The sequence below is a fragment of the Mustela nigripes genome, chromosome 11 (assembly GCF_022355385.1).
Source record: "Mustela nigripes isolate SB6536 chromosome 11, MUSNIG.SB6536, whole genome shotgun sequence".
In the NCBI taxonomy this organism is placed as follows: domain Eukaryota; kingdom Metazoa; phylum Chordata; class Mammalia; order Carnivora; family Mustelidae; genus Mustela; species Mustela nigripes.
This window is the reverse complement of record NC_081567.1, coordinates 31286007-31311364: the sequence shown is the minus strand read 5'-3', so window position 1 is coordinate 31311364 and position 25358 is coordinate 31286007. Positions and strand designations below refer to the sequence as shown.

The 25358-nt window shown below is 46.2% G+C and overlaps 1 protein-coding gene across 1 annotated transcript in view; it reads right to left on the bottom strand.

Moving 5' to 3' along the window:
• Positions 1–25358, bottom strand: part of GRIN2A (glutamate ionotropic receptor NMDA type subunit 2A) — a 374525-nt gene that overhangs the window by 119741 nt on the left and 229426 nt on the right. The window lies entirely within an intron of this gene.

The window sequence follows — 25358 nt, the reverse complement described above, 5'->3', positions numbered from 1 at the left end:
CAAGTGGCCTCTCTGTGTGGGAGTACTGGTACCCATGCTGGCACTGCTAACTGGCCAGGCACTCGTTTCCAGGAGCCTCTACTCACTCTTGGAATCCCCCACTCTATACAGATGTTAGCAACGGACTGTCATTAGCACATGCGACAGTACCTTTTGGCCCTGCCGCACCCAGAGACCTCTGTTCAAATGACATTACAGGAGATCTTAAAGCATGTTCTATTACGTTTTAACAAGTTTCCCTAAAGGAAGCTGCTGGCTCTTTGACCATATGGGATGCAACTTCAAAGGAATGGTATTCCACTTACTCTTTACTCATCCCACTAATCTTACTAAACGCTTGCTACATGCCAGGACTCAGACACTTGACCCAGGATAAATAAGGAAACAAACAAACAACAACAACAACAACAAAATAAAGGAAACAGACATGATCCCTCCCCTCATGAAGCTTCCAGTCTAGAGGAGAGAACGGGCATTAATCATTTACAGATCTATGACAAGCGTTATCAGAGTGACGTGGGTGGCCTGTCTGGAAGTGAAACAGGGGTCAGGCAGGGCTTCTCTGAGGAAGTCTGGCTTCACTGGAAAGATGAGTCAGCATTAACGAGGTTTAAAAAAAGACATAAGTAAATTCGAGGTAAAAAGGGTAGTAGGTGCAAAGGCCCTGTGGCTGTACACACACGAGACTCTCTGCAAACCAATGAGACCGAAGCAGAGAAAGACAGAAGAATGTGGGATGTGGTGTGGATGAGAAGGTGAATAGGAGAGATGGTGCCAAGGTTTTTATGCCACATTTAAGAGTTCTGTCCTTGTTTTATTATTTTTTTTTAAGATTTTATTTATTTATTTGACACAGAGAGATCACAAGTAGGCAGAGAGGCAGGCAGAGAGAGAGGAGGAAGCAGGCTCCCTGCTGAGCAGAGACCCCCCCCCCCCGATGCGGGGTTTTATCTGAGGACCCTGAGATCATGACCTGAGCTGAAGGCAGAGGCTTTAACCCACTGAGCCACCCAGGTACCCCATTTGTCCTTGTTTTAAAACATTAAGGCCACACTGAAGATTTTAATCAAGGAGTCGAAACAATCAGACTTGACTTGAGGGCTGTGTAGAGAGGGGGTTGGAGGTGACCAGAGTGAGTACGGAGGGGTGGGTTACAGTGTGCTTATTCTCCAGGTCAGAGATGATGTTGGCTTCGGCTCTGCCGTGGCCCCAACGGAGGAGGACGAGTCGCCCCAAACAAGATCAGGTAGAGAATATTTAGCAGGTAATCAGTGATGTGAAGGTTGGGGAGAAGCAACAAGGACAACATCTCAGCATCTGCCTTATGGAACATCCGCGTGGCCAACCACTGTCCTAGCACTTCTGTTGCGCAGGACGTCTGTCTGCCTTATGACCATCTTACCTCCACCCCTATTCAAAGGCTGGATGTGGACGAGGAGGGAGGCATGGCAGAGCTCCCCTCCCAGGATTTGGGGGGCAGGATCCCCAGGAGTCCACATCTTTTGTAGCTTGAGAAAAAGGTGATATTGTTGGAGACTTCCAAGGGAACACATCAATTAACAGAAACTCAATGAAGGTAGTATGGTGGGTTGAAGTATTTAGAGATCCCAGAGAGACAGGGAGGGTATCTCGAGACCACGGCATTTTCTTGGTTTATACACCTTTAATTCCAAAAGTAGCTGAAGAAGTAAAATATTAACGAGGAGAAAAAGAGTATGAAAAATTCAAAAGCGAGACACTGTCCTAACTGGTCACATGTCTGCCCTGGGCTGTGTCATATGGGGGCGGGGGGGGAAATCAGGTCTCCCAGGACAAGGTAAAGAAATTGGGGAAAAGGCAAAAAAAAAAAAAACCCAAATATTGTGTATCCACTCAATAAACTATTTGGGGTTTTGAAAATCATATTTTCGATGACAAGTTAATGGAGAGGAGAAAATGCTCACTCTTTCACATTAAATAAGCAGGAGAGGATAAAAATAAGGTTTGTCTGTGCATAGAAGGATTACAGGTACCTTTTATTTTCTTTTGTGTATCTTTGTGTTCTCCAAATTTCCTGCAAATAGTGTCTGTTAAAAAACAGAAAAAATATATCACTGCAATTCCAGAAGGAGCAGAGAGTAACCACTCTCTTCCTGGGGACACGCGAGGTGCCTGGTAGGATATTTTCTGTTGATTCAACAACTATTTGCTGCGTGTCTATTATGTGTCAGGCCCTATGGGGAGTCCTATAGATATGGAAATAAAAACCACAGTGCCTGTCGGCCCTCCTACCCACACGTTCACCACCCAGTAACACAGGCACATTAACAATGACAGCACGAAGAACACCGCTCGCTCACGGAGGGATGCTTAAGACTGGGAGAAGCGGGAATGCAGAGGGAGGCCCCTCACTCAGGCTAAGGGCTCGGGGGGGTGGGGCTTCCTGGGGAATCTTGCAGAGAAAAGGAGTTAAGAAGAGGCGAGAGACAGGTGATTGGGTGGCTCTGTTGGTTAAGCGGTTAAGCGTCTGACTTGATTTCAGCTCAGGTCTTGATCTCAGGGTCATGAGTTCAAGCCCCACATTGGGCTCAGTGTTGAGCATGAAGCCTACTTTAAATAATAATAATAATAATAAATTAAAAAAAAAAACAAAAAACGAGGAGAAGGAGAAAAGAATTCTGAGCAAAGGCATCACCTTGAGGAAAGAAGAGTCAGCAAAGGTTGGCAGCGTGGCACACGCTGGGGAAAACAGGGAATAGCTTAATAAGCTATTAGGGCAGTGGGATTCCTCTGGTGTGGATCCCTGAGGCCGGATCCTAAAGGACCTTGAATGCTACCCTAAAGCATTTGGGTTTTGTTCAGAAGGCTGGAGAGATCTACGAAAGGTTTTAAACAGAGGAGGGATGCATAGATTTGCTGGCAAGAGAAGCAGAGATAAAACTGCTTCTTTCCTTCTCTGCACTGAAGGACAACTTCATTTTTGTTTATCGCTTAAAAAAAGTCATTAATTGTGTGTGTGTGTGTGTGTGTGTGTGTGTGTGTGTGAGGGGTGTAAATTAAGTCGTTTATATTTTCCCAGTTGACTTTCGGTTTTGTTTCCCGTGGTTATTTTTAGCCTTATTATATTGTCTGGCACACCATAGGGCTGGGGTTCATGTTTGGTGGTTGAGTACATTAAGATATCCTCACCAGAAGCGCCAGCCAGCCATGCCTACATCCGTCTGTCTATCCTTCTGTCCATCCATTCATCCACCTACCCATCAATACATTCATCCATGTACCCATCCAAAAGACACTGGCATACCTACTCCCTACCATGACCTGTGCCAAGAACTGTGGTGGGAAAAACAACAAAGTAAACACATATAGTTCTCTAATACGGAACTGCAGCTGAGAACAGCGAAGTGTAAAATCAGAGACACGTACTAAGTAGGCTGGTCAAGAGCCTGAGGAAGATGGTGGCTGATTCTACTGCAAGAGGCACAGCCGGCAGCAGGAGACACAGTGCAAGGAAGAAGAAGTGCTGGCTGGGTGAACTCGGCCAGGGGCGATGGGTGGCGATGCCCCGCAGGGGGGAAACCACCAAGCCAACCGCACAGAACCATGGAACAGGTTGGAAGACTGGTCACGGACTCTCCCATGATCGGCCTTTACCAGGGCTAGTCCGGTATCCATGATCAAGTCTCCGTACTTGCTGCCCCAAACTCAGAGGTTTTTAATGTATCGTTCTGGTTGATGTTGCTCAATCAAATTAGCTATCAGGCCAGGGTTTGAATGGCCGACACTTTGGGATGGACAGAACTCGGGATGGATCTACCCCATGACCCAAAGGCAGGGGGAACTGAAAATTCCAATTATCAAGAGATTCAGAAATATCCAGTTGGTTATCTTCTTTGGAAAAGGCAGACCAGAGAGGAAAGGCTGTGGTTCTGACCTAGACGCGTGGCCATGGCGAGAGCCATTCTCAAGGTTATGCGGGGCGCACAACCCGGAACATCACAGTTGCCATTTGGCTCAAGGAGCGAGCGTGGACTCATGAACAACCAGATCTTTCGATGCGCCGGCTGAATTTACTCAAACCTCCCTCTCCCTTACTTCCCATCTCTACTTCCTCTACTCACTCCCCTTCTCCCGTCTTGCGGTGAGATCAGGCGGCACGAGCCGGGAGAGGAATTAGACACGATCACTCCTCTTCCGATTACATGGAAACCACTAGACAGATGTTCTCGTGCCCCCTTCATTTTCTGTGTTCCTTTAGGATTCACTATTCTGGACCGATGAGTCTGGATACTCAACACTAACATCGTTTTATTGTTTTTCCTTCTGTTTTTTTTATTAAAAGTCCTTCCTCACTCCCTTGGGCGGGTATGGGGTGGTGGGTGCGGCACGAACAGAATTTTTTTGCTGAACAGTAATTTCATTATGAAGTTAGCAGGATGTGAGCACCGACTACCTTCAATTCCCCCAACCAATGTCTAGGAAAGACAATTCATATTTTCTCAGACTTTCTCCCCATCTAAACCGGCTCCCAAGCAGAATTCTTTACCTAGGGAAATCCTATTACACACCCCACTGCTTGGTCCCCATTAACACCTGCTGGGTACTTGTATTAAACCGTAAAATCTTAACACTGTTTTGTTTCTCTCTCCAAAATGGATTATAAACTTTTAGTGACCAGATGAAATATTAGAAATTCTGGGCGGCTTCTGAGCTTCGATTTCCATCCTTGCGATTTTCTTCAGGAGCTGTAAATAGCAGGGAAGCAATGCTGGCAAAATGTGGCCGGATGGGGGTGCTCTGGGGGTTTGCAGAAGGGTCCAACCACTGTGTTATTACCAACCACTATAGACAAAGCCAAGTAGTTGTTTTTTGGTTTTCTGTTTTTTGTTTTTTTTTTTTTTTAGATGTCCGTGACATACACAATGCTAAACTAGAAAATACGTAAAGTTATGGGCCATACACGCGGACAAGTTTCCTTCGGTATCTGCGTAGGTGTGTAACAGACACCAAGACCAGATGAAAGGAACACTTGCCGACTGCTTGAACTCTGTGCCCTGCAAAGGGCAGACAGGAGGCGATCAGAAAGAACACTGAAGAACAGAGAGGCAATTTTTCCTATAAGAGGACTGCCATGAAATTCGGCCTGCATTGTCAAGTCCTTCCTAGACCTGCGCTGCCTGGGGTTAACAGCCACCAGGACACGTGACCGGTGCGCACCTGCACATGTCAGTCTGAACGAGAGACACCATAAGGACGGAACGCACCCCGGAGCCGGAGACTCCGGAGGGAAAAATCATGCCAAAAGATCTCCTGCGTCATTTTAGACTGATCTCGTGTTGAAACACTTCAGACGTCTTGGGTGAAATGAGACGTATTATTAAAATTAATAGCATCTGCTTCTTTTTCCTTGTTTAATGCGCTGCCAGAAAGTTTAAGATTACACGAGGCTTGCCTTCTACTGTGATTGGTCAGCTCTTCTTGACTGTCCTGGGTTTGGGTTTTTGCTGTTTTTTTTTTAACCACTAGACGGGACTCATCATGAAGGCAGGGACTGCGTCCGCCTTTAGCATCATGTTTCTAGTGCCAGACACAAAGCCTGGCACAGAGCTGGTGCTGATAAATAAAACCATGAATTTCTATTTCTAGGATACTGGAAAATGGAACAGGGATCCAAAGCCTGGCTCTTTGCTCCCACCTGTGTCATGTTGGGCACTGTATTTAAAATTCTCTGAGCCTTCATTTCTTTCCTTGTAAAAAATGGATCAGGTTCAACTGTGTGAACCAGCCAAGACATTCTCACATGGTTTCAGCTCACCGTTACCTAACTCCTGGGTTCAGGGCAGCCTTAGGGCCGGTGCCCTTAAAATGCCCTGCACTATACCTCCTTTATGGCTGTTACCTAATAAATAGTAGCTAAGATTTATGGACATTTCCTGTTCATTTTTTTTTATTTACCATTTTTCCACCCTGTCATACTCTCTAACACCCCACCCCAGAGGCAACCTGTTTTGTTTTTTTTTTTAAGATTTTATTTATTTATTTGACAGAGGAAGATCACAAGTATGCAGAGAGGCAGGCAGAGGGAGAGGAGGAAGCAGGCTCCCTGCTGAGCAGAGAGCCCGATGTGGGGCTTGATCCCAGGACCCTGAGATCATGACCTGAGCCGAAGGCAGAGGCTTAACCCACTGAGCCACCCAGGGGCCCCCAACCTGGTCTTTTTAAGGCCATGCTTCTCACGGCTGTGACCAGGGGTCTCTCTGCCCTCTGGTGAAAAGCCAACCATATATGGGGTGTCGAAGTTCCTTGAACTCTCACTTAAAATGTCTCATTCCCTCTGATTTCTCCTTCCTCTCTTTCATCTTTATGGGCATAAGTCTCCTTTAACTTCCAAAATCTGATTATTTAAAATGTTCTCAAGACATATTTATTATTCACCATTCCCCTTCAGACTAATTCTCTTACTGTCTCACAAATGCCACTATAACACATTTAGTGTTTCTCAATTTTTGGTTCATTTCCCACATCCCCCTCAGGGTTTGGGGGGGTGGAGCCCCCCCCCCCCCCCGCCGCGGCCACCAAATCACATTCTCCCTGAAATGCCTCCTCACCCTTCTTCGTCTGTCGTGTAATTTACATGTTTCTGAAAACGGTCACTGTTCTCTTAAGCCTCTTTTCGCTCCTCGGGACACTCCCATTCTTTGAAAACATTTTTCTGCTCTCTGTAGCCTTCTCGTGGTCCTTTGGGATCCCTCCAGTTCTGATGCGTGTCTGAGCACCACCCCGCCACCCCATCTTTCCTGAACCGGTCCCTGATGGGCATCAACCCTCTCCCCTCTTAAGCTCCCAGCCCGAGCTCGGGCCCCTCCCCAGGCGCATGCGTGCACCGCGTCGTTGCACAAGCCCCCAGCTGACTGTACCCCCCTCTTTGCCCCGGTGCTCAATTTCACAGGCTCGTCAGTGCTTTCCCATTTCCCCCAAACAATTGCCCAAGGTATGACCCCAGAGCTCACTCAGACTCAAAGGTCAGGACAGAAGTATAATCACTCCAACACACAGATCGCCAAATTCGCTCTTTCAACTCAAAACCGTTGTGGCCCATTTCAAAGATAGTAACGTCACTTGCCTTGACTGGGCAAGAATGGATTTTTTAAAAATGAGAACAGGAGATGGTAAGTTCCACAAAGGCAGGGATCTTTGTCTTATGACTGGGCTTCGAAAACACCTAGAAGAGGGCGGCTTGCAGCATGAGCTTAGGAGTATGTGTTGGGTAAGGGAACAAAGGAATGGCCAGACCCAGGCATCCAGGACCGTGTTCACTCAAGGCTCATGTCCTATGCCATGGCCTGACCGAGGTGCATCTGTGAGACAACCGTTTAGTTTCAAATCAGCCTGAGTTAGAATGCTGTGCTGCTGCTTCCCATCACAGGTAAGTAACCCTAAACTCTCAGACCATCTGTCTCCCTTTCGATAGAAGCAAGGTTGTAACGGCCACACCACTGTGTAATTATAGGGCTGAGCTTCGATGGAACGTGGTAAGGTAAGGTGTGTGCCGTGGCCAGCCGAGTCTTCGGCACGTAATAAGGGATGGGGGCAGTAACAGGAGTTGTCATGGTTTCACACGATTATCTTTTCTCCTCCGAAAATGTGAGATTAAATGGCTTTCATCTTTCAGATGCTGGAGGACTATTTTGGTTGCTAATCCCAGGGCTGCAAGGGAGGCGATGTGCTTCCTTACATCCCAACCCCCAGGGAAGAGGAACTAGTCTTGTTGCTCAGAGCCCACGGGATCCCCAGGCCAGGCTATGGTGCAAGGACATAGACCCCTTCACACCGCCTGGCATCCCCCTCTCTATTTAGTGAGCACATCAGAGCCAAAGGCGGCTTTGGGGGACTAGACACACATGCTGTCTTTTGTAACGCAACCTTATAGTCTAAAACTGTACTAAGTAAGTTAGGGCAAAGCATTCTCTGTGAATAGGACCGTTCCTCCTACGCATGTTGCCAAACAGCATCACTGAACCATTTGGCCAAAGTTTCCACTGGGAGAGGGACTTACAGACTAGGATCTAGGAGACATGCCCTAATTATACTTTATCAGGAGTTGCTGGAAGCCGTTCTCGGGATCCCACGTGGGCTCTTGTTCCTTCTACATGCGGTTCTCTCAGGAACCTGGTGGAGGTTCTGGAAATGTTTGCAATTCTGGATCGTCTTCTGTACTGCCGCCCAAGCAGCACCAAATACATCACCGTTAACCTCTAATGGCTCTGCCTCACCTAACTATTCAGAACGGGCTGGCACAGGGGTTCATGGAAAAATCCCATGTAATAAGCATCAATTCCAAGAGAGCCAAAGGGGTGGGGGGAACAAAACCAGGTCATGGGACAAGCAGTTTCCATGAGCTCACTTGATGACCTGTATCTACGTAGCTAAGCTCTTCACGATCTCAAACAGGCAGATGTACATGGAAGCAGCCCCCTACACCCCGGAAACCCCTCCACACACACAGTATGCAGAATGAGGTGATGTACACTAATTCAAAGGGTGACTGTATCCAAGAATTTCCAGATACACCCCCACCCAGGAACACGGGCCCTATAAGGATAGGGCATCCGTTTCTCATTTTCTGCTGCACCCCATTTCAGAACCGGGAACTGTTCCTGGCATAAAGCAAGTGCTCATCACCTACTTATCGAGGAACCGAAAGGCCTCGGTTCGGTCCTGTTTTCTCTCTCTCTCTGACAATGACCCCTCCTTTATCTATCTGTCCAGTGGGGGTCTACTTGTGCCCAGTGGGTCACTGGGGATCTAAGGAAGGAACTCAAAGGCAGAGGAGAAAGGCTGGGGGTGAAGAAGGGAAAGCCCGTGGGCTTCTATATTCCCATCTCTGCTTGAATCACTAATACCCAGCATTCCCTTATGCACTGTTATTGGAAAAACGTTCTACCGCTCACATCAATCAATGAAATCAACAAGCCAGAAAACAACTGAGGGGCTGTTCCCTGACAATGCAGCATACAAAGACCCTGGTCTTCAACTGGGCAGACCAAGGATCTTGTCCACTTCCCCAGATATAGTGAGTAATAACAATGACCTTAAAAAACAACAACAACAACAACAAAAGGAATGAAAACATATTTAGCACCAAACAGGTGTTAAATGTTGGACCAGAAACTTTCCATAGGCTACTTGAATTTTTACCCCAAGAACTAAGTATGGATTACCCCATGTTCCAGGGAAAGAACAGAGGCTTGGAGGGTTTTCTGATGGTGCCAAAGGCTCTGCAGGGTGTCAGATACTCCTGGGTCTTAATATCCTCTCTCCTCTTCCACTTTAGTAACTGGAAACCCCCATTTTTAGCTGTGCACCTAGCTTTGTATAATCAAGTTCACATTTCCCAGCCCTCTGCGTAGCTAAGTATGCCCATGTGCCTTCGCTCTGGCCGAAAGCAAGGGAGAAGGCGTGATATTCATAATGTGTAAGAGGTATCATATATGGAAAGGATGGACCCTTCTTTGATGGCAGGAACACTGGCAGCCAGTCTGGACTGTGAGGTGGAAACCACTGGTTAGGGATGGCAAAGCCACGAGGCAGAGAAGCCGGGTCCCTGGCACCACGCAACACCACATAAGCTCTGGACTACCTCTGGACTTGTTGACAAGACAGACAATTCAATGCCTATCCTACTGAAAAGCCACTCTTACGTTCTGGGCTTTCTGTCACTTGAAAATGAAATTGATTCTGTCTGGTTTAAGTGCCAGAGTGACTATCTGAACCAAAATACAATCCAAAGCCTTTGAAAAAAGTGGGCATGGTACTGTGTATTTGTTTCCTTCCTAGCTCTTCAGTCTTCAATCCTCTCCCCTGACTCTCCCCGCCCCCTACTCCGTACACAATGCGTTTGTTCCCAGCCCCCGTCTCTTAGTATATGCTGTTCCTCTCACTCAAAATATCTTCCCTCCCCATTACCTTCAATCTAAACCTAACACCTTTCGGGGGAGGGTAAAGCCGTGAATCAAGCTCTGTTTATCCCATTTGGCCTTTCCCGCTAATCCTTCGTTTCCTTAGTTTCATTTTAATCCACACCTCACTTTATAGCACTTAGCAATCCAGCATCCCCGACTGTTCCTTAAACATTTCACATTCACACATTTGGTCTCAACAGAAGCAGAGATCAGGTTTTGGCTTCGGCCATTCATGTTTATCGAGCACCATGCTGTCGGGCACAGTGTGCTCAACCGTTATTGACTTGATTTGCAAAGCAGTGCATTAATCTTCACCTCAGGACGGCGTTTTCCAGACCGAACACCAAATCCAGCACCGAGTGGTGACAATAAGCCAAGCCACATGCCTTTGTCCACACAATACCCAGGGGCTGTAATTCCTTCTCATCCCCTCCGCCATGTTTATTGGCTGCCCTTCAAGACCATGCATGTCAAGGGGGAATGGCTCCCTGATAAAGGCTTCTCTGATGCCTCCAAACTGGATACATCCCCTGTCGGCTTTCCACCCCGACTGTTCATGGGGCTGTGCTCCCCTCTTACAGGACCTCTGTTATCTAGGTCACCTGGAGTAAATTTTTTAAAGGACATTTCTTTCTGAAGACCTTTGTAATGGTGACTTTTATGTGACTGGGCCAGGGGATGCCCAGACAGCAGGTAAAACACTCTGTTGAATGGGTCAGTAAAGATATCTCTGGAAGAGGCTGGCACTTGAGTCAATAGGGTGAGTAAAGACCAGCCTCACCCGTGCAGGTGGGCTTCATCCAATCCATGGAGTTTAAACTGACCAAAAAGGCAGAGGAAGGAGAATCTGCTCTCTTTGCTCAAGCCCAGACGTGCATTTTCACCTGTCTTCATGGATCTATGCACCTGCTTCTCAGGCCTTTGCACCACAAGCCATGGCACTGGTTTCCCGGGCCTCCAGCTCACAGGCAGCAGATCGAGGGAGCTCTCAGCTCCATAATCACGTGAGCCAGTCCCCATCATAAAGCTCTGACCTTAGAGCTTCTTGGTTCTGTTTCTCTGGAGGACCCTGGCTAATACAACCCCATACTACTATCTGCCAGGAAAAGAGAATACAGGTCTTTGATGAGTGTGATGTGTAAGGAGGTTCCCGGCCTGGCGGTCACCATAACCTGCATGACTTTGCCACCTCTGCTAGAGAATGACCTTCTTGAAGACAAAATTCATAACCCAGGACTCTGAACTCTGAGAACGTCAGGTGCAGGGTAGAGGAGCTTGAGTTTTCAACCCACCATTACTGGCACCGTCCCCATAATCAAGGCCTCTGAGATTCAGCTCAATCCCGTATCTAAAAGGGGGTAACACCACGGGCTTAGGCTGTTTGTGCTGTTCTAACAAACTGCCATAAGCTGAGAAGCTTAAATGATGAGAATTTGTTTCTCACAGCTCTGGAGGCTGGAAATTCAAGATGGCGCCCTGGGAGATCTGGCATCCGGGGAGAGCCTGCTTCCTGGTTTACAGATGGCCATCTTCTCGTGATGTCCTCACATGGCAGTGAGCAAAAGCACGCTCTGGTCTCTCTTCCTCCTCTTACAAGGGCACTAATCCCATCAGATGAGGTCTGACCCTAGTTACCTCCCAAAGACCCCACCTCCAAATAGCATCACGTTGGGGATTAGAGTTCCGACAATGATTTTGGGGGAGGACACCAGCACTCAGTGCACAGCAAGCACACAGTGAACCCGAGAACTTTCACGGCAGGACTACTCCGAGTGTGACAAGGGCCTACAATTCACGCATCTCTTGACCGACTTCCATTAAGTAACGAACTATCCCAGTTTCCCCAGCACGGAGGCGTTTCCTGGGACATGGAACATTTGCTGCTAAAACCTGGACCATAGATTATGGATCAGGAATTCAGAGCAATACCTCCAAAGCACATCTACTGAAATGCTTCGAACCCATTCCTTAGCAAACGCATCAATTCAAACACCTACTACAATGCCAGCAACACGCAGAAGGTAAGATGGTGAGAAAACAACTTGTAGTCCTTTCTCCAAAGTCACTCAGAGTTTAGGGAGAACAAATAATCATGACCAGGAAGTAAAGATGGCAACATCAATAACTACAACAGGTGATAATCTATTTTCAGCTGAAGTTCCTGATGCTAGAAGACTATCAGCAGGAGGACCTAACCTGTTTAGTCTTCTATTATTCCATTTCTACTTTTTTTTTTTTTTCCAGGGCAAACAACAAGTGGAGCTCGTAGGGGGATCACAAACTCTCACGCTTCCTGGGACAGGGCAGGTAAAACCCAGGAGTGAAATGGGCAGGTGCAATGTTATCTACTAACAGTGATAAAAATCCCAGCTGGATGCACTCAAATTCATGTAAAAATAGTATTTTCAATGAAATAAAACCCATCTGTGGACCCTTCATGTGACCTCTGTCCTAATTTCAAGCTTAAGAATATGCACGTTCCTTCCCCTAGCAGAACCCAGGATTCCCCCCTAGGGTGGCTTAACTGATATGCAATACACCCTCTTCTTTGGGAAAGGCATCCTATCTGTATACCTGAATGTCTATTCTTCCTCTGGACATAAAAAATACTTCTGGTGGGAGAGGAAGGGGTGCACCCCTTCCCAAGCTGGATCTACCAGATTCTCTCTCCTAGGAATCTGAAGCCTAATAGATGAGACAGAGACTGGGAATTGTCCCATCTGGACCAGGATAATAGTGACTTTCTTCCATCAATGACTGAGCCTCCCCTTCTGACTTTTCCAAATCTGGGCTGTTCAACTTTTACTCTGATTTTTTAAGATGCCCCAGTAAAGCCCCAACAGGTTTTCTATGATTCCTTCTTCATTACCTCCTTTTGTTCAAATTAAGCGAGTGGGAGAGTTCATTTCCGTTGCTTACCACCAGAACACCTCAAGCAGGGCTCACTCTACTCTGGGTGAACTGTTCCAACACCTCACCTGGCGTCCAGATTCCCTGTACATCGTCCCCCACACTCCTAACAAGTCTACCTGCCAGATCAATGTTCCTAAACCTCAGTCCTGATTATGTAAAATTCTGCTCCAAAGCCTAAAATGGCTCCCTATTGTCCAGAAATAAAATCCATGCTCCTTGGCCAAGTTTAACTTCCCACCTTACTTCCTAAAACTGTTCCTTACATATCCTGTATTGGAGCAAACCCAAACTGCTCATGATGTCCTTGTGATTTCACACTTCCTGGCTTTTGCTCCTACACTTCCTTCCACTGGGAAAGCAGTCATAACTGGTTGTTTCTGGCTACTTCCATTTCCTTAGATCTTCCTCTACATGGCCAAAGGGAGTATCTCTGACCATGGTGACTGGTTCAGCAGTGGGTACTTGACTTAAGCTCATCCAATCAGATTCCTTCTCTGGGATTTCTAATTACAGTGAAAGGGGATAACTGTCTCTACCGACTTAAGGAGACATGACAATGAAAATATGTTTATCCACACCTACATGATGCTCTTCCCCATTTCACAGTGGGAAACAGTGAACCATAATAGACAGAAACACAAAAGAGAGCAAGAGAGAGAGAGAGATCTGAAGACATCATCAGATCCTGGATCTAGATATGCCAGATCACAGACACACCCCATCCATTCCAGCTGAATGGGCCACTACATCCTTCTGGCTTTTTCTTTCATTATTGCTGAAGTCAATGAGAGCTGGTTTCCCGTGACTTAAAATCACAAAAGTCTCAATGAATACCAAGATTTTTATCCCCTAAATAGTTGCCCATTCAGCCCACCTACCACTGAGTTCACCTCTTCCCAAAAGGCTCACCAAGCTTCCAGCCTACGTCCCATTCTGAGGACTCCCATCACTTCCTCGGCACCTCCCTTTCCACCTTTTATAGTTTTTCACACACTCGTGCATGCAAGTGTACGCACACACATACATACTGTCCTTTGCTGCAGGCTAAACTCCTGGGGAACAGAGAAACCATGTCTGAATTTTCACCATGCGTCCCACACCCTGAACACAGCGTCCAGCATATGGTAGGGAACCAGTGACCATTTGCTGAATGAACAGGACAGATTTTCATCTGGCCAGTGCTGGAGTCCTCAGCAGCGTGGAGAATGTCCCGTGGTGCTGGCTGACACCTCAGAACCATCAACGACAGAGTTGACTATGTCCTGGTTTAAATAGCGGTCTAAATGCTGCCCAGTCGCATTATGAAACTTGACAGCCCTGTGTAAATTCAGCAATAATAATGGCTCACGTCCTGCCATGGATTTCTGGTGTGGAAATGTGTCCCCCAGAAGACTCAGCTTTGCAATCCCAGCCACGGCCCTAATATCCATATCTCCGCCTACCCTCGCTAGGCCACTTCCTTGATGGAGATGAAAATTATGGATTTGCTTCCTAAAGAGCCGAGAACTGTTAGGCCAACGAGGGGTTTGGCAACCTTTGGATTTCCTGCATAAATCACAGCCTTTCCTCCTATTTCCTTTCCAAAGAGTTCAGGGTTAAGTTTAGAACTACAGGGAAATAAATGTGAGGAGAGTAGAAGTAAGAGTAAAAGGACAAAAGAAGGAAGAGAAAAGCCAGGGAAAGGGAGAGCAAGACAGACAAGGCAGAGTAGAGAGAAGTGCGGAATTAGGAGGAAGCCATGTCTTCTCACACTTGATGAACAACACAAAATGGGAGTGTGAAGCAGAATGGGGCCCTTCAGGAAAGCTGGAAAGTGCTATGTGGGAGGAGATCCTCGCCTCAATAGCCCGAGAGGGAGAGAGAGTGGCAAGATGGCGGGAGGCCAGAGTTGGCCGAGCAGCAAGCAGGAAGGGGAGCGGCGAGAGGAGGTCCCACGCTGTGGTTTGGCACCAGGCCCTCCCTGGTGACATTGGAAAAGTAGGTCAGTTTCAGAGCTGGCTGGGGGATGAATGGTCAGCCAGGAACAAGTGACGAGAAGTGAGGATGCTGAGTGAGAGATGGACTTCAGCACGGGGTGTGGAGAGAGGGGGCTTCCCTAGTTCGACAGGAACAACCAAAGCCAACTCTAGACAACACTGGCCAATGGACCTTTCCTCAAGGATGGAATTGTCATCTATCTGTAAAGTCCGAAGTGGGGGTCACTCGTCACCTGGGGCTACTGCACACTTGAAATGTGAACAGTTAGACAAAGGAACTGAATTTTAAATCTTATTTCATTCTAATTAGTTTAGATTTAAATAGCCACATATGGCTAGCGGCCGCCATATTGGACAGCTTAAATCAAGGGCAAGAAGCCATGTGGACCACATTCAAGAAGGAACTGATTGCCAAGAGGAACCAAAGGCCGTTTTCCTAAATGTCATGGGTGTAATTCAGGTGGTTCACAGACAGGTACATTTAGATGGCACAGGAGTTAACTTTTTATTTTTAGAATTGAATTTGCTTTATCTAATGTATATTTTTAAATGGAACTAGCATATCAACCCCATTGTTTCACAGATTTCCGTACCTAGGAAGAAACGACAGTGAAATTTTATATCTCTAAAAAAGTAAATCAGTGTAAATAAAAATAACTATGTGAAAAACACGGCAGAGGGGTTACAGAGATGACAAAAAGTAATGAACAGGGGCACCTGGGTGGCTCAGGGTCATGGTCCCTGAGTCCCAGGATCAGGCCCTGCATTGGGCTTCCTGCTCAGCAGAGAGCCTGCTTCTCCCCCTGCACCTCACCCCGTTCATGCTTTCTCTCTCTCTCTCTCGCTCTCCCTCTCAAATAAATAAATAAAATCTTTTTTTTTTTTTAATAGTAATGAAGATATTTCATGTAACTGGAACCATACAATATGTGCCCTTCTGTGTCGGACTTCTTTCACTGAGCATGTCTTCAAGGGTCATCTAGGTCGGGGCAGGTACGAGCATTTCATCCCTTTAGAGCTGAAATATCTTCCACTACATGAATATACTTTAGCTTATTCATTTATCTGCTGATAGACATTGGGGTGGTTTATACCTCTGGATTACTGTTAATAGTGCTGCTATAAATATTCATGCACCAGTTTTTGTTTGAATACTTGTCTTTAATTCTTTGGGGGATGTAACTAGAAGTGGAATTGTTTGGGGTAATGAAAAAGGCAGTAAGGGACGCCTGGGTGGCTCAGTTGGTTGGACGACTGCCTTCGGCTCGGGTCATGGTCCCGGAGTCCTGGGATCGAGTCCCACATCAGGCTTCCAGCTCCATGGGGAGTCTGCTTCGCTCTCTGACCTTCTCCTCGCTCGTGCTCTCTCTCACTGTCTCTCTCTCAAATAAATAAATAAAATCTTTTAAAAAAAAAGAAAAGAAATAAAGAAAAAAAAAGAAAAAGCCAGTAAAACTAGGTATCTTTGAAACCACTATCTGGAAATACATAGTGGCAACAGTTGTAGAACATTATCGAATGTACTTATTGCCATTGAATTGTACAGTTGGAAATAGTTAAAATGGAAGATTTTCGTTCATACGTATTTTGCCAAATTGTTTTTAAAAAAGCAATGAAGACAGTAAGTAGATGGCTGAATAGAGAATGAACTAATTTGAATGACACAACAAGGAGACTAAATTGGGATATGAGGTTTACCAGAGATCTGAGTTAGGTGGATTCAACATTCTACCCAAGACTCCCTTCTACCATACCTCTGATGGAAAGGTGCTCCTGGCCACCAGAAGGACAAGCAACAAAAGCAACTAAAAAACAAGAGGGACCCCACTGAACTAAAAAGATTTTGCATGGAGAAAAAAAATAAGTCCAAAAAATGAAGAGGGAACCTACAGAATGGGAGAAAAGTCTTTGCAAGCCATGTATCAGAAGGGGGTTAATACCCAAAACATACAGGAAACTCACTTGACTCAAAAGCAAAAATACTAATACTCTGACTTAGAAATGGGAATAGTCATTTCTCCAAAGGAGACATACAAATGGCTAACAGGCTCAGGAAAATTTGCCAAACGTCCGTCATCCTCAGGGAAATGCAATCAAAGCCAAAAGACACCCCTCACACCTGTCAGAATGGCTGTCATCAAAAAGACAAGAGATGGGAGCTGGCAAGGAGATGGATAAAAGGGAACCATGGCGCCCTGTTGGCGGAAATGTAATTGGTACAACTAGCCCACTTGTGAGTAGACGTCCAAAGGCAACAGAAAGAGAATCTCAAAGAGATCATGCATGCCCATGTTCATCCCAGCATTAATCACAACAGCCAAGACAGGGAAACAAGCTAAGTGTCCTTTCACAGATGAATGGATAAAGAACAGGGGAGACACACAACACAACTGTTATCCAGCCATGAAAAAGAACGAAGTCCTTCCATTTGCGACAACACAGATAATCTCTGATGGCATCATGCTAAGTGAAGGGAGTCAGACAAACACCATAAGCTCTCACGTAAATGTCAAATCTAGGAGAAAAAAAAAAAAAACAACCCACAATACAAACTTACAGACCCAGAGAACAGGATGATAGTTGCCAGAGGCAAGGGGGTGGGGGTAAGAGGTGGCAACATGGGTAAAGGAGGTCAAAGGTACAAGTTTCCAGGAATAAAACAAAAAAGTCCGGGGGCCATAATGCTGCGGCATGGTGTGGCATGGTGACTACCGTCCGCATAACACTTTATTGCATATCAGAAAGTTGCTAAGAGAATACATCTCCAAAGTCCTCATCACAAGAAAAAACAATCTGTAACTATGCATGGTAACAGATTAACTAGGCTAACTATGATGATCATTTCCATATATATATATATATATATATATATATATATATATATATATATAATTGAATCATTACATTGAAATGAATACAATAGGTTAATTATCCCTCGATTAAACATAAATACTCATGGGGGGCGCTGTGAGTATTAAAAGAGCTGTGTACACAAAGCACTTTGTGTCCGGGGCACCTGGGTGGCTCAGTGAGTTAAAACCTCTGCCTTGGGGGGCACCTGGGAGGCTCAGTGGGTTGAGCCTCTGCCTTCAGCTCAGGTCATGATCTCAGGGTCCTGGGATCAAGCCCCGCATCGGGCTCTCAGCTCAGCAGGGGGCCTGCTTCCCTCTCTCTCTCTCTGCCTGCCTCTCTGCCGACTTGTGATCTCTGTCTGTCAAATAAATAAATAAAATCTTAAAAACAAACAAACAAACAAAAACAACAAATCACTTCGTGACGATCAGGGAGTAGAGTAACCAAAGAGTAACGAGTAGTTATGCTGGCATCAATGGGCATGATGGAATACGGAGTGGTCTGGGTCAAGGAACATTTCCTACTAATTCCATATCTAAAGAGCAGTGAGAGCTGTCAGAGTGGACAGGAAGATTCTAAGGCAGAGGAATTAAAGGACCAATGTGGTCTCCACACAGAAGGGGTTTAAGGTTGTTTCATCTCAACTGAGGAACCCCATCCCTCCATACGTTGTCCAACACCTGCCTGACGGACGTTGCTCTACCTGCCGAGAAGTTCCCAGTGTCTGGGTGCTCTCTCCCCAGTTCGGAACAGGGTCCTTTTCCCTGACAGCTCAAAGTGCTTAGCAAAGACATCCTTCCAGATTTATTTCCTTGGGAATGCAATCGACTGGCTCTAGGTCGCTGTTATCAGCGAAGAAATCTTATGACAAACCCTTACGATGCCAAAGACGACTCTCCCATCGCCCCTTAGAAGCCTCTTCCGTGGAATCCTCGACCCGTTCCTCAAACAGGGATGCGTGCTTCCCATGCATGGGAACATGGTGCTCCTTCCCACTCCAGAAACTCACTTGCCGATTCTTCTCCTTTTTGTCGAGACAGGATGTAAAATTTTCAGAACATTTTCAGAGTGAGACCCTATCCCAGGGACCTTTCGGATAAAGAGCATAGGCATTCATTGCCATCAGCTACACAGTCGTGTATCCCTGGTCAAAGGAGTACCCGGGATGGCGTGCGCTCTGTTTCACTCTATGTAGGACCCATGAATAATAATGTTAAATTGAGGGTCCAAGCCATGCTGGGCACAGTGCTGAGTGCTTCTCCTAAGTTATCCCATTTCATACTCCAACAGCTCCATAGCTAAGCTGCAAACACAATCAGTGGAGAGAGTGTTCACGTGTTTTGGAAATTGGGTCTCGGCTTCTGGAAAGGGGCTCTGTTCTATGCCTCATTTGCACTTCACTCATAAAAACACCCTTTGGTAAGAGCCATTTGATGTACAAGGTCCCTTTTTTTAGCTTTTGGCTTTAACTAAGAGGTCACGTTTTGCATTCTCTGACTCAATCCTCAAAGGCTCGCAGCCTGCTTAAAATGTAGAAGGCGGATCACACTGGTGTGGGCTTCAGGTTGGGGAAAACATCTTTCCCCCATCTCTGCTTTGGGAGGGATACTGTACTTCAACCACAGGGGTTCTTCCTACTTGTTGCTGATTTTTGGAAGAACAAAGAAAGAAAAGAAGGAAGAAAAAAAAAAACACCCCGAACTCCATGATGTGCAGGCATTAGCATCGAGTGTGAGAAAACAATTTAGGACAGAGGCTCTTGAGAACCAATGATTTAAAGGGAGATAGAAAATCATTCTTGCTCAAGAAGGTGATGCGCTTGCGATATGAACATAAAATCGGAGACTCATCCTTCTTGTTGTAGCGGAGCCAAGAGTCAAAAATGCCCAGTCATCATTTAAAAAATGGCAAACCCTCCTATCTCTTTCTCTTTGACACAAACACCTAGAAAGGCAATAAAACTTTACAAAACTGTCAGTTTCCAACAAGCTGGCAGCCAAACCCAGCAGATGCACCAACAAGAATGGCAGACCTCACCAGCCTAGCAGGGGCACCATTTGGCAAAGGGACAGCCTGCCACCATATTGGCTTCTGTTTCAGACAACGAAATTGTCCAACGCCGTCTAATAGAGTTAACTCAACCAGCTGTGTGGCTGACAGGTCTGCACCTGCTTTCAATGTCAGATCTGGCTTCGGAACAGCACGGTTTATTCTCGTTCTTCTCACCATGGTAAAACACGGTACAAAACTGCCCGGTGCACAGATTCAGGAACGAGCTCAGTGCCTCTGATGTGCTCTGGCGCAGAAGTGAGGTTGATCAGAGAGGCACAAACGGCCCCAGAGTGAAAGGTGCTGGGGACTAAGGGGCTTTCAGACCAAAGACGGAGGGAGAAGTCAGTGCCTTGAACTTGCCGTGGACGCCGTGTTAGTTCCCTCACCTGGCTATGACAGCAGCGGTCAGCCCCCCCCCCCCCCCCCCCCCCCCGCCCCACACACACACCGAGAGCAAGAGCCTGAATTGGAAGCTAAAGCTTCCCCCTTGCAAAGGCAGGGAGGCGGGAGCACAGCCAACAGCGACATTTCCCACATGCAGGGAGGTGCATATGTTTCCATTTATTTGCATCCTATTGACTATGCAGAATTCTTAATAAGGCAAGCGGAAGAAGCAGAAGCTGACAGCAAAATACAAGTCAAGAAAATAGGAATCAACCAGTTAAGGAACACATCAAAACCAGGAAGGCTGGAACAGAGGCTGCTTTCCCTAACAAGAGGAACCCCCTCTCTTAGGAAGCATGGCAGGGACCCATGCAACTGCCCAAACATTCTGATTCCAGTGGAAAATACACAGGAACGAGTTTTTCCATGATGGCAGCTTCACAGTCTGATTATTTATCAATTTTTTAAAAGATTTTATTTATTTATTTGACAGAGAGAGCGAGAGAGAGAGAGAGATCACAAGCGGGCAGAGAGGCAGTCAGAGGTGCGGGGGGAAAGCAGGGTCCCCGCTGAGCAGAGACCCTGATGAGGGGCTCCATCCCTGGACCCTGAAATCACGACCTGAACTGAAGGCAGAGGCTCAACCCACTGAGCCACCCAGGCACCCCAAGGTAATTGCTTCTATGACTTGTTTCCATTTGCTTATGTGGAAAGAGCATAAAGCCATCCTGTTCCTAAAGCTTCTACCTTTTAAAAATAAATTATTCATTTATTTATTTGAGACAGAGAGAAAGTGAGAGAGCAGGACCGGGGGGGAGCAGCAGAGGGAAAGGGAGAATCAGGCTCCCCACTTAGCAAGGAGCCACATGCGGGGCTCCATCCCAGAACCCTGAAATCATGACCTGAGCTGAAGGCAGATGCTTAACCTACTAAGCCACCCAGGCACCCCTTCCCTTTTTTTTTTTTTTTTTTGGTAACCAAGAGCAAGCCAAGAAATCCACAACCAGGAATATGTTCAGTACAACGAATTGGTGTGATGCCTATAAAACAAAAGCATGTCCTCAGGAGAAGCAATGTAAGTCACCACTAACTGTTGGGGTCTGTGGATTATCTCTGTGAGCCTCAACTTCTTCATCTGTTAAATGGACAAAATAACAGCACCTACTTCATGGCGGTGTTATGAGGCTTGAGTTGGTTAATCAGTAGGAAGAACCTAGCATAGAGGGCCAGGCACTCTATAAATACCCATTGCTGTAGAGGTGATTCCATAGTTCCTCTTACTCATTGACATCTCTACGTCCCCTGGGTTGAGAGAGGTAGGACCACAGTCCACGTCCACCGCTTTGCACCTTTTATCTCCCGGATTGAGAGGCAGAGTGTTGGGTCACTGTCTTTGTGTGATCTCGATGACAACCCGTCACCTCTGTGAACTTTATTGCCCTCACCTGCTACTTGGGAATGTCTAACGTGTGACTTATAGAACTGTTACAAGGAGAAAGGGACCTTTGTATTTGAATTGCACGCGCTCTAAGTAATACTATTGTGACAGTTATTAACCGTGTCTATGCAGAAGCAGAATCAGGCGGAATGATGGTCCCATTAGTCATAGATCCTCCCACACAGCACAAAGTTTCAGGATGTGAAGCCTTGGGAAAAGCAGAAAGGAAAGTGACATTAAAGTGCCACCCAACCTCCCAGGGGGTCCAAGGGGTTGAGAGTGGGAGCTTTTCCTATACTCTGAATCTGCAGCTATTTGTAAATCTGGGCCCTCTTGTTCTTCCCGTATTTTCAGCACCTCCTGTTGGGAACAAAGGTGCTGGAGGAAACCATTCGGGGCTAAAAGGCACAACTTTAAGAACCACAGGGGTAATGTGACTTCCACTCAGTGGATTGACAGCGATATCTCGTGATCTCGCGGGGAGCTGGGAGCTAGCCCAAGAAGCAGCTTTGACTAGCAGTTGGCTCAAGTCAACCCAAGTCATTCACCCCAACCTCTTCTTTCGCCATTTTCTCTCTTCCAACCCCTTTAAGGCAGGCTTCCCTCCCCCAGCACATCTCCTGTGGAAGCTCTTCAAACACCTCTTCCTGCTGTAACCGTGTGGGGCTGGTCAGGGAATGGCTGAGAGGAATGATCTTCTGAGGAGTAAGTTCTTGATGTCATGAGGCAACAGTCTTTGCTCCATGGTTCCCTCATGCCCTTCACTCAACAGTCCCTTCTGCGGAGGCAGTGTGGCCTCATGGTCAAAATGACCCAGAACTGAGTCTACCATCCTCACATTTTTTTCTTCATTTCCTTATATGCACCAAAGTTTTTCCCAGCTCAGAGACTTTGCACACTCTGTTCCCTGTTCCTGGAATGACTTCCTCTGACGTTGCTTATTTTACGTATTTATTTGAGAGAGAGAGAGAGAGAGAGAGAGAGAGAGAGATAGCATAAGCAGGAAGGGCAGGGAGACAAGAAAAAATCTCAAGCAGACTCCATGCTGAGCACAGAGCCCAACACGGGGCTCCATCTAATGACCCTGAGATCATGACCTAGGCTGAAACCAAGAGTCTGACACCCAACCGACTGAGCCACCCAGATGCCCCATGTGTTAACCTTTTTCACATAAATATCATTTTAAAATTGCTTGGGTCTTAGATTATGTACAGTATAGTAATATCTCACTCTTATGAAGGACCCAAGTGCTTCTGGCATTTAACAAAGTCCTCTGGAAAGCTATGGTTCTGTGGTTCCGTGTAGACATTTATCATTTAAGAAGGAAGTTAACACCAACACTAATGCATTCGACTGAACAATTCCACCACTGCCTCCTCGTTTCCCCTCTAAGGACAGCCTCCTCCCTACTCTCTTAATGAGATGACTCTCCCCAATTTTTAATAATCTATTTTTCCTTCAAAAGCCCCAGGGAGTTAGAATAATGAAACACACTTAATTAAGCTATGCAGAACAATCCTGCCATCTAGGTGGCATTTTTCGTCCCACTTTTGTTGGTCGTTCCAAGGATTCTATTCTTATGCAAGAACATTCACATCATCACTGAACAAGCACAAGGCATCGAGCTAAATGCTTTTCATGCCTTACTGGATTCTCAGAGTCCCCACCATGAGTGGGGACCAGCACAATCTCCATTTTATGTATGACAAGAATGGGGTCCAGATGTATTTAGTTATTTGTTCAAGGTCCCATAGCTAATATGTGGCTGAAAAAGTTGGATCTGATTCCAAAGGCTGTGGATTTATACGCTGGAATCCCCAAAGGCTATAAACATATGCCAAGCATGAATCCTGTCCATCAAGGGGTTTTCTGTTTGCAATTATAGAGCCACTGTGTTTTGCGTAAAATAATCTTTCTAAAATTTTGATTTATAATAATCTGCTGTTGGTCAAATCGAGCTTTACCAAAGGCAACCACATTAATTTAAAGGGTATAATATATGGATTAATTAGCATAATACTAGAGATTAGCTGCCAAATCCACATATCCATCAAAATGATTTTGGTTCCAAATAGGAGGAAACAAACTTGAACCAACGTACACTAATAGGCAGTCTGGCGGTCAACATCTGAAAAGATCAGTTACAGGGTGGACTTCAGGTGTGGTGTCATCATGGCTCTGGTTATCCGTACTATACTTTTCTTAGTTGTCTTATGTGTGAATCACCTCTATCCTCAGCCTGATTTCTTTAACGGTGGGAAATGGCAGCAGAAATTCTAGGCTTGACATCTACACATTTCCCATATTATCAGATGGAAATGATATATGACCTATTAGACTACCTCAGATCTCATGCCTACTCATCAACCTACTGGCGCAGAGAGATGGAGGGGGTATTTTTTTTTGTTGTTGGCTGTGGCCAAATAGGGCCTGCCACCATAGGCTGCATAATGGGGGAGGAAAGGAATGGAATCTGGAGAAGCAATTGCCTTGTTTCAAAGCAAGAAAAGAAATGGCACCAGAAAAAGAAAAAATGAATGAGGCTCAGGGTTTGCCCCAGGGAAGCCTACTTCACTCTCCTGCTAAATCTCTCCAGCACCTTCCCGTAACACTTGAAACAAAGCCCCACACCTTCACCATGGCCTCCAAGACTCTACAGCTTGGTCTACCTCTCCCAAGGCATGTTCTACTCATCCATCCTGCTTCTGCCACTTGGAACTTCCTGCTGTTTCTCAAACCAACCCTCCATCCAGAACATTCTTTCCCCAGATCTTCACATAGATTTCTTACTCGCTTCATTAGATATTGGCCAAAATGTCACCTTCCCAACCACTGTATCTAAAATAACCCCTTTGGAGGGGTGCCTGGGGGGCTCCCTCGGTTAAGGGTCTGCCTGCGTCTCAGGTTGTAATCCCGGGGTCCTGGGATTGAGCCCCACATCAAAACTCGCTGCTCAGCGGGGAACTTGCTTCTGCCTCTCCCACTCCCCCTGCTTGTGCTCTTTCTCTCTCTCTCTCTTAAATAAATTAAAAACATATAAAAATAAAATAACTGCTTTTGTGATGGGCTTTAAGGAGGGCACTTGGTATAATGAGCACTGGGTATTGTACGCAACTGAAGAATCCCGAAATTCGATCCCTGAATCTAATAATACACTCGGTGTTAACAAAATCGAATTTCAGTTAAAAATTTTTCAAAAATCAATATTGGAAAAGTAAATAAAAAAAGAAATACGATAAAATAACCTCTTTCATTCTCTATCCCCTTACCCTACCCTATTTTTCGTCCTATCCCATGTCAACCCTAACTTGACATCATACGTGTCATCATTGATTTCTGGTCTCCCCAGCAGCACCGGAGCTCCCGGGGGAGCCCTTGCCTGCTGTGATCACGGCCGTCTGTGTCTCGTTCCTTCTACAGGGTTGGCCACACGGACGACTACGTGAACGGAAACAAAGGCACACATGAATGAATGAACGGACAGAGGGCAGAATGAGGTGCAGTCAGGAGACAAATGTGGGTAACAGGTGCCAAGGGACTGCTTTTGTTCTGTTTGTTTTGTTTTTTGTTTTCACCTAGTGGGCAGAAGACAAGCACGTTCTCCTAGTCCTGTGTTCGGAGCTCAGAGTCTATTTAAGAAAGGCTCTGTTTGGAAAGCGGAAGCTTCCTTCAACTCAAGCTCTGCAAGTGGTTTAGAGGCCGGCCTGATGGGTTCCTCCAGCAGCGTGGCCCCCTGCACAACTTAAAAATCAAGGAAGGCCACCCCATTACGACGTGCCGCGTGCCGAGTGTCAAATTGAA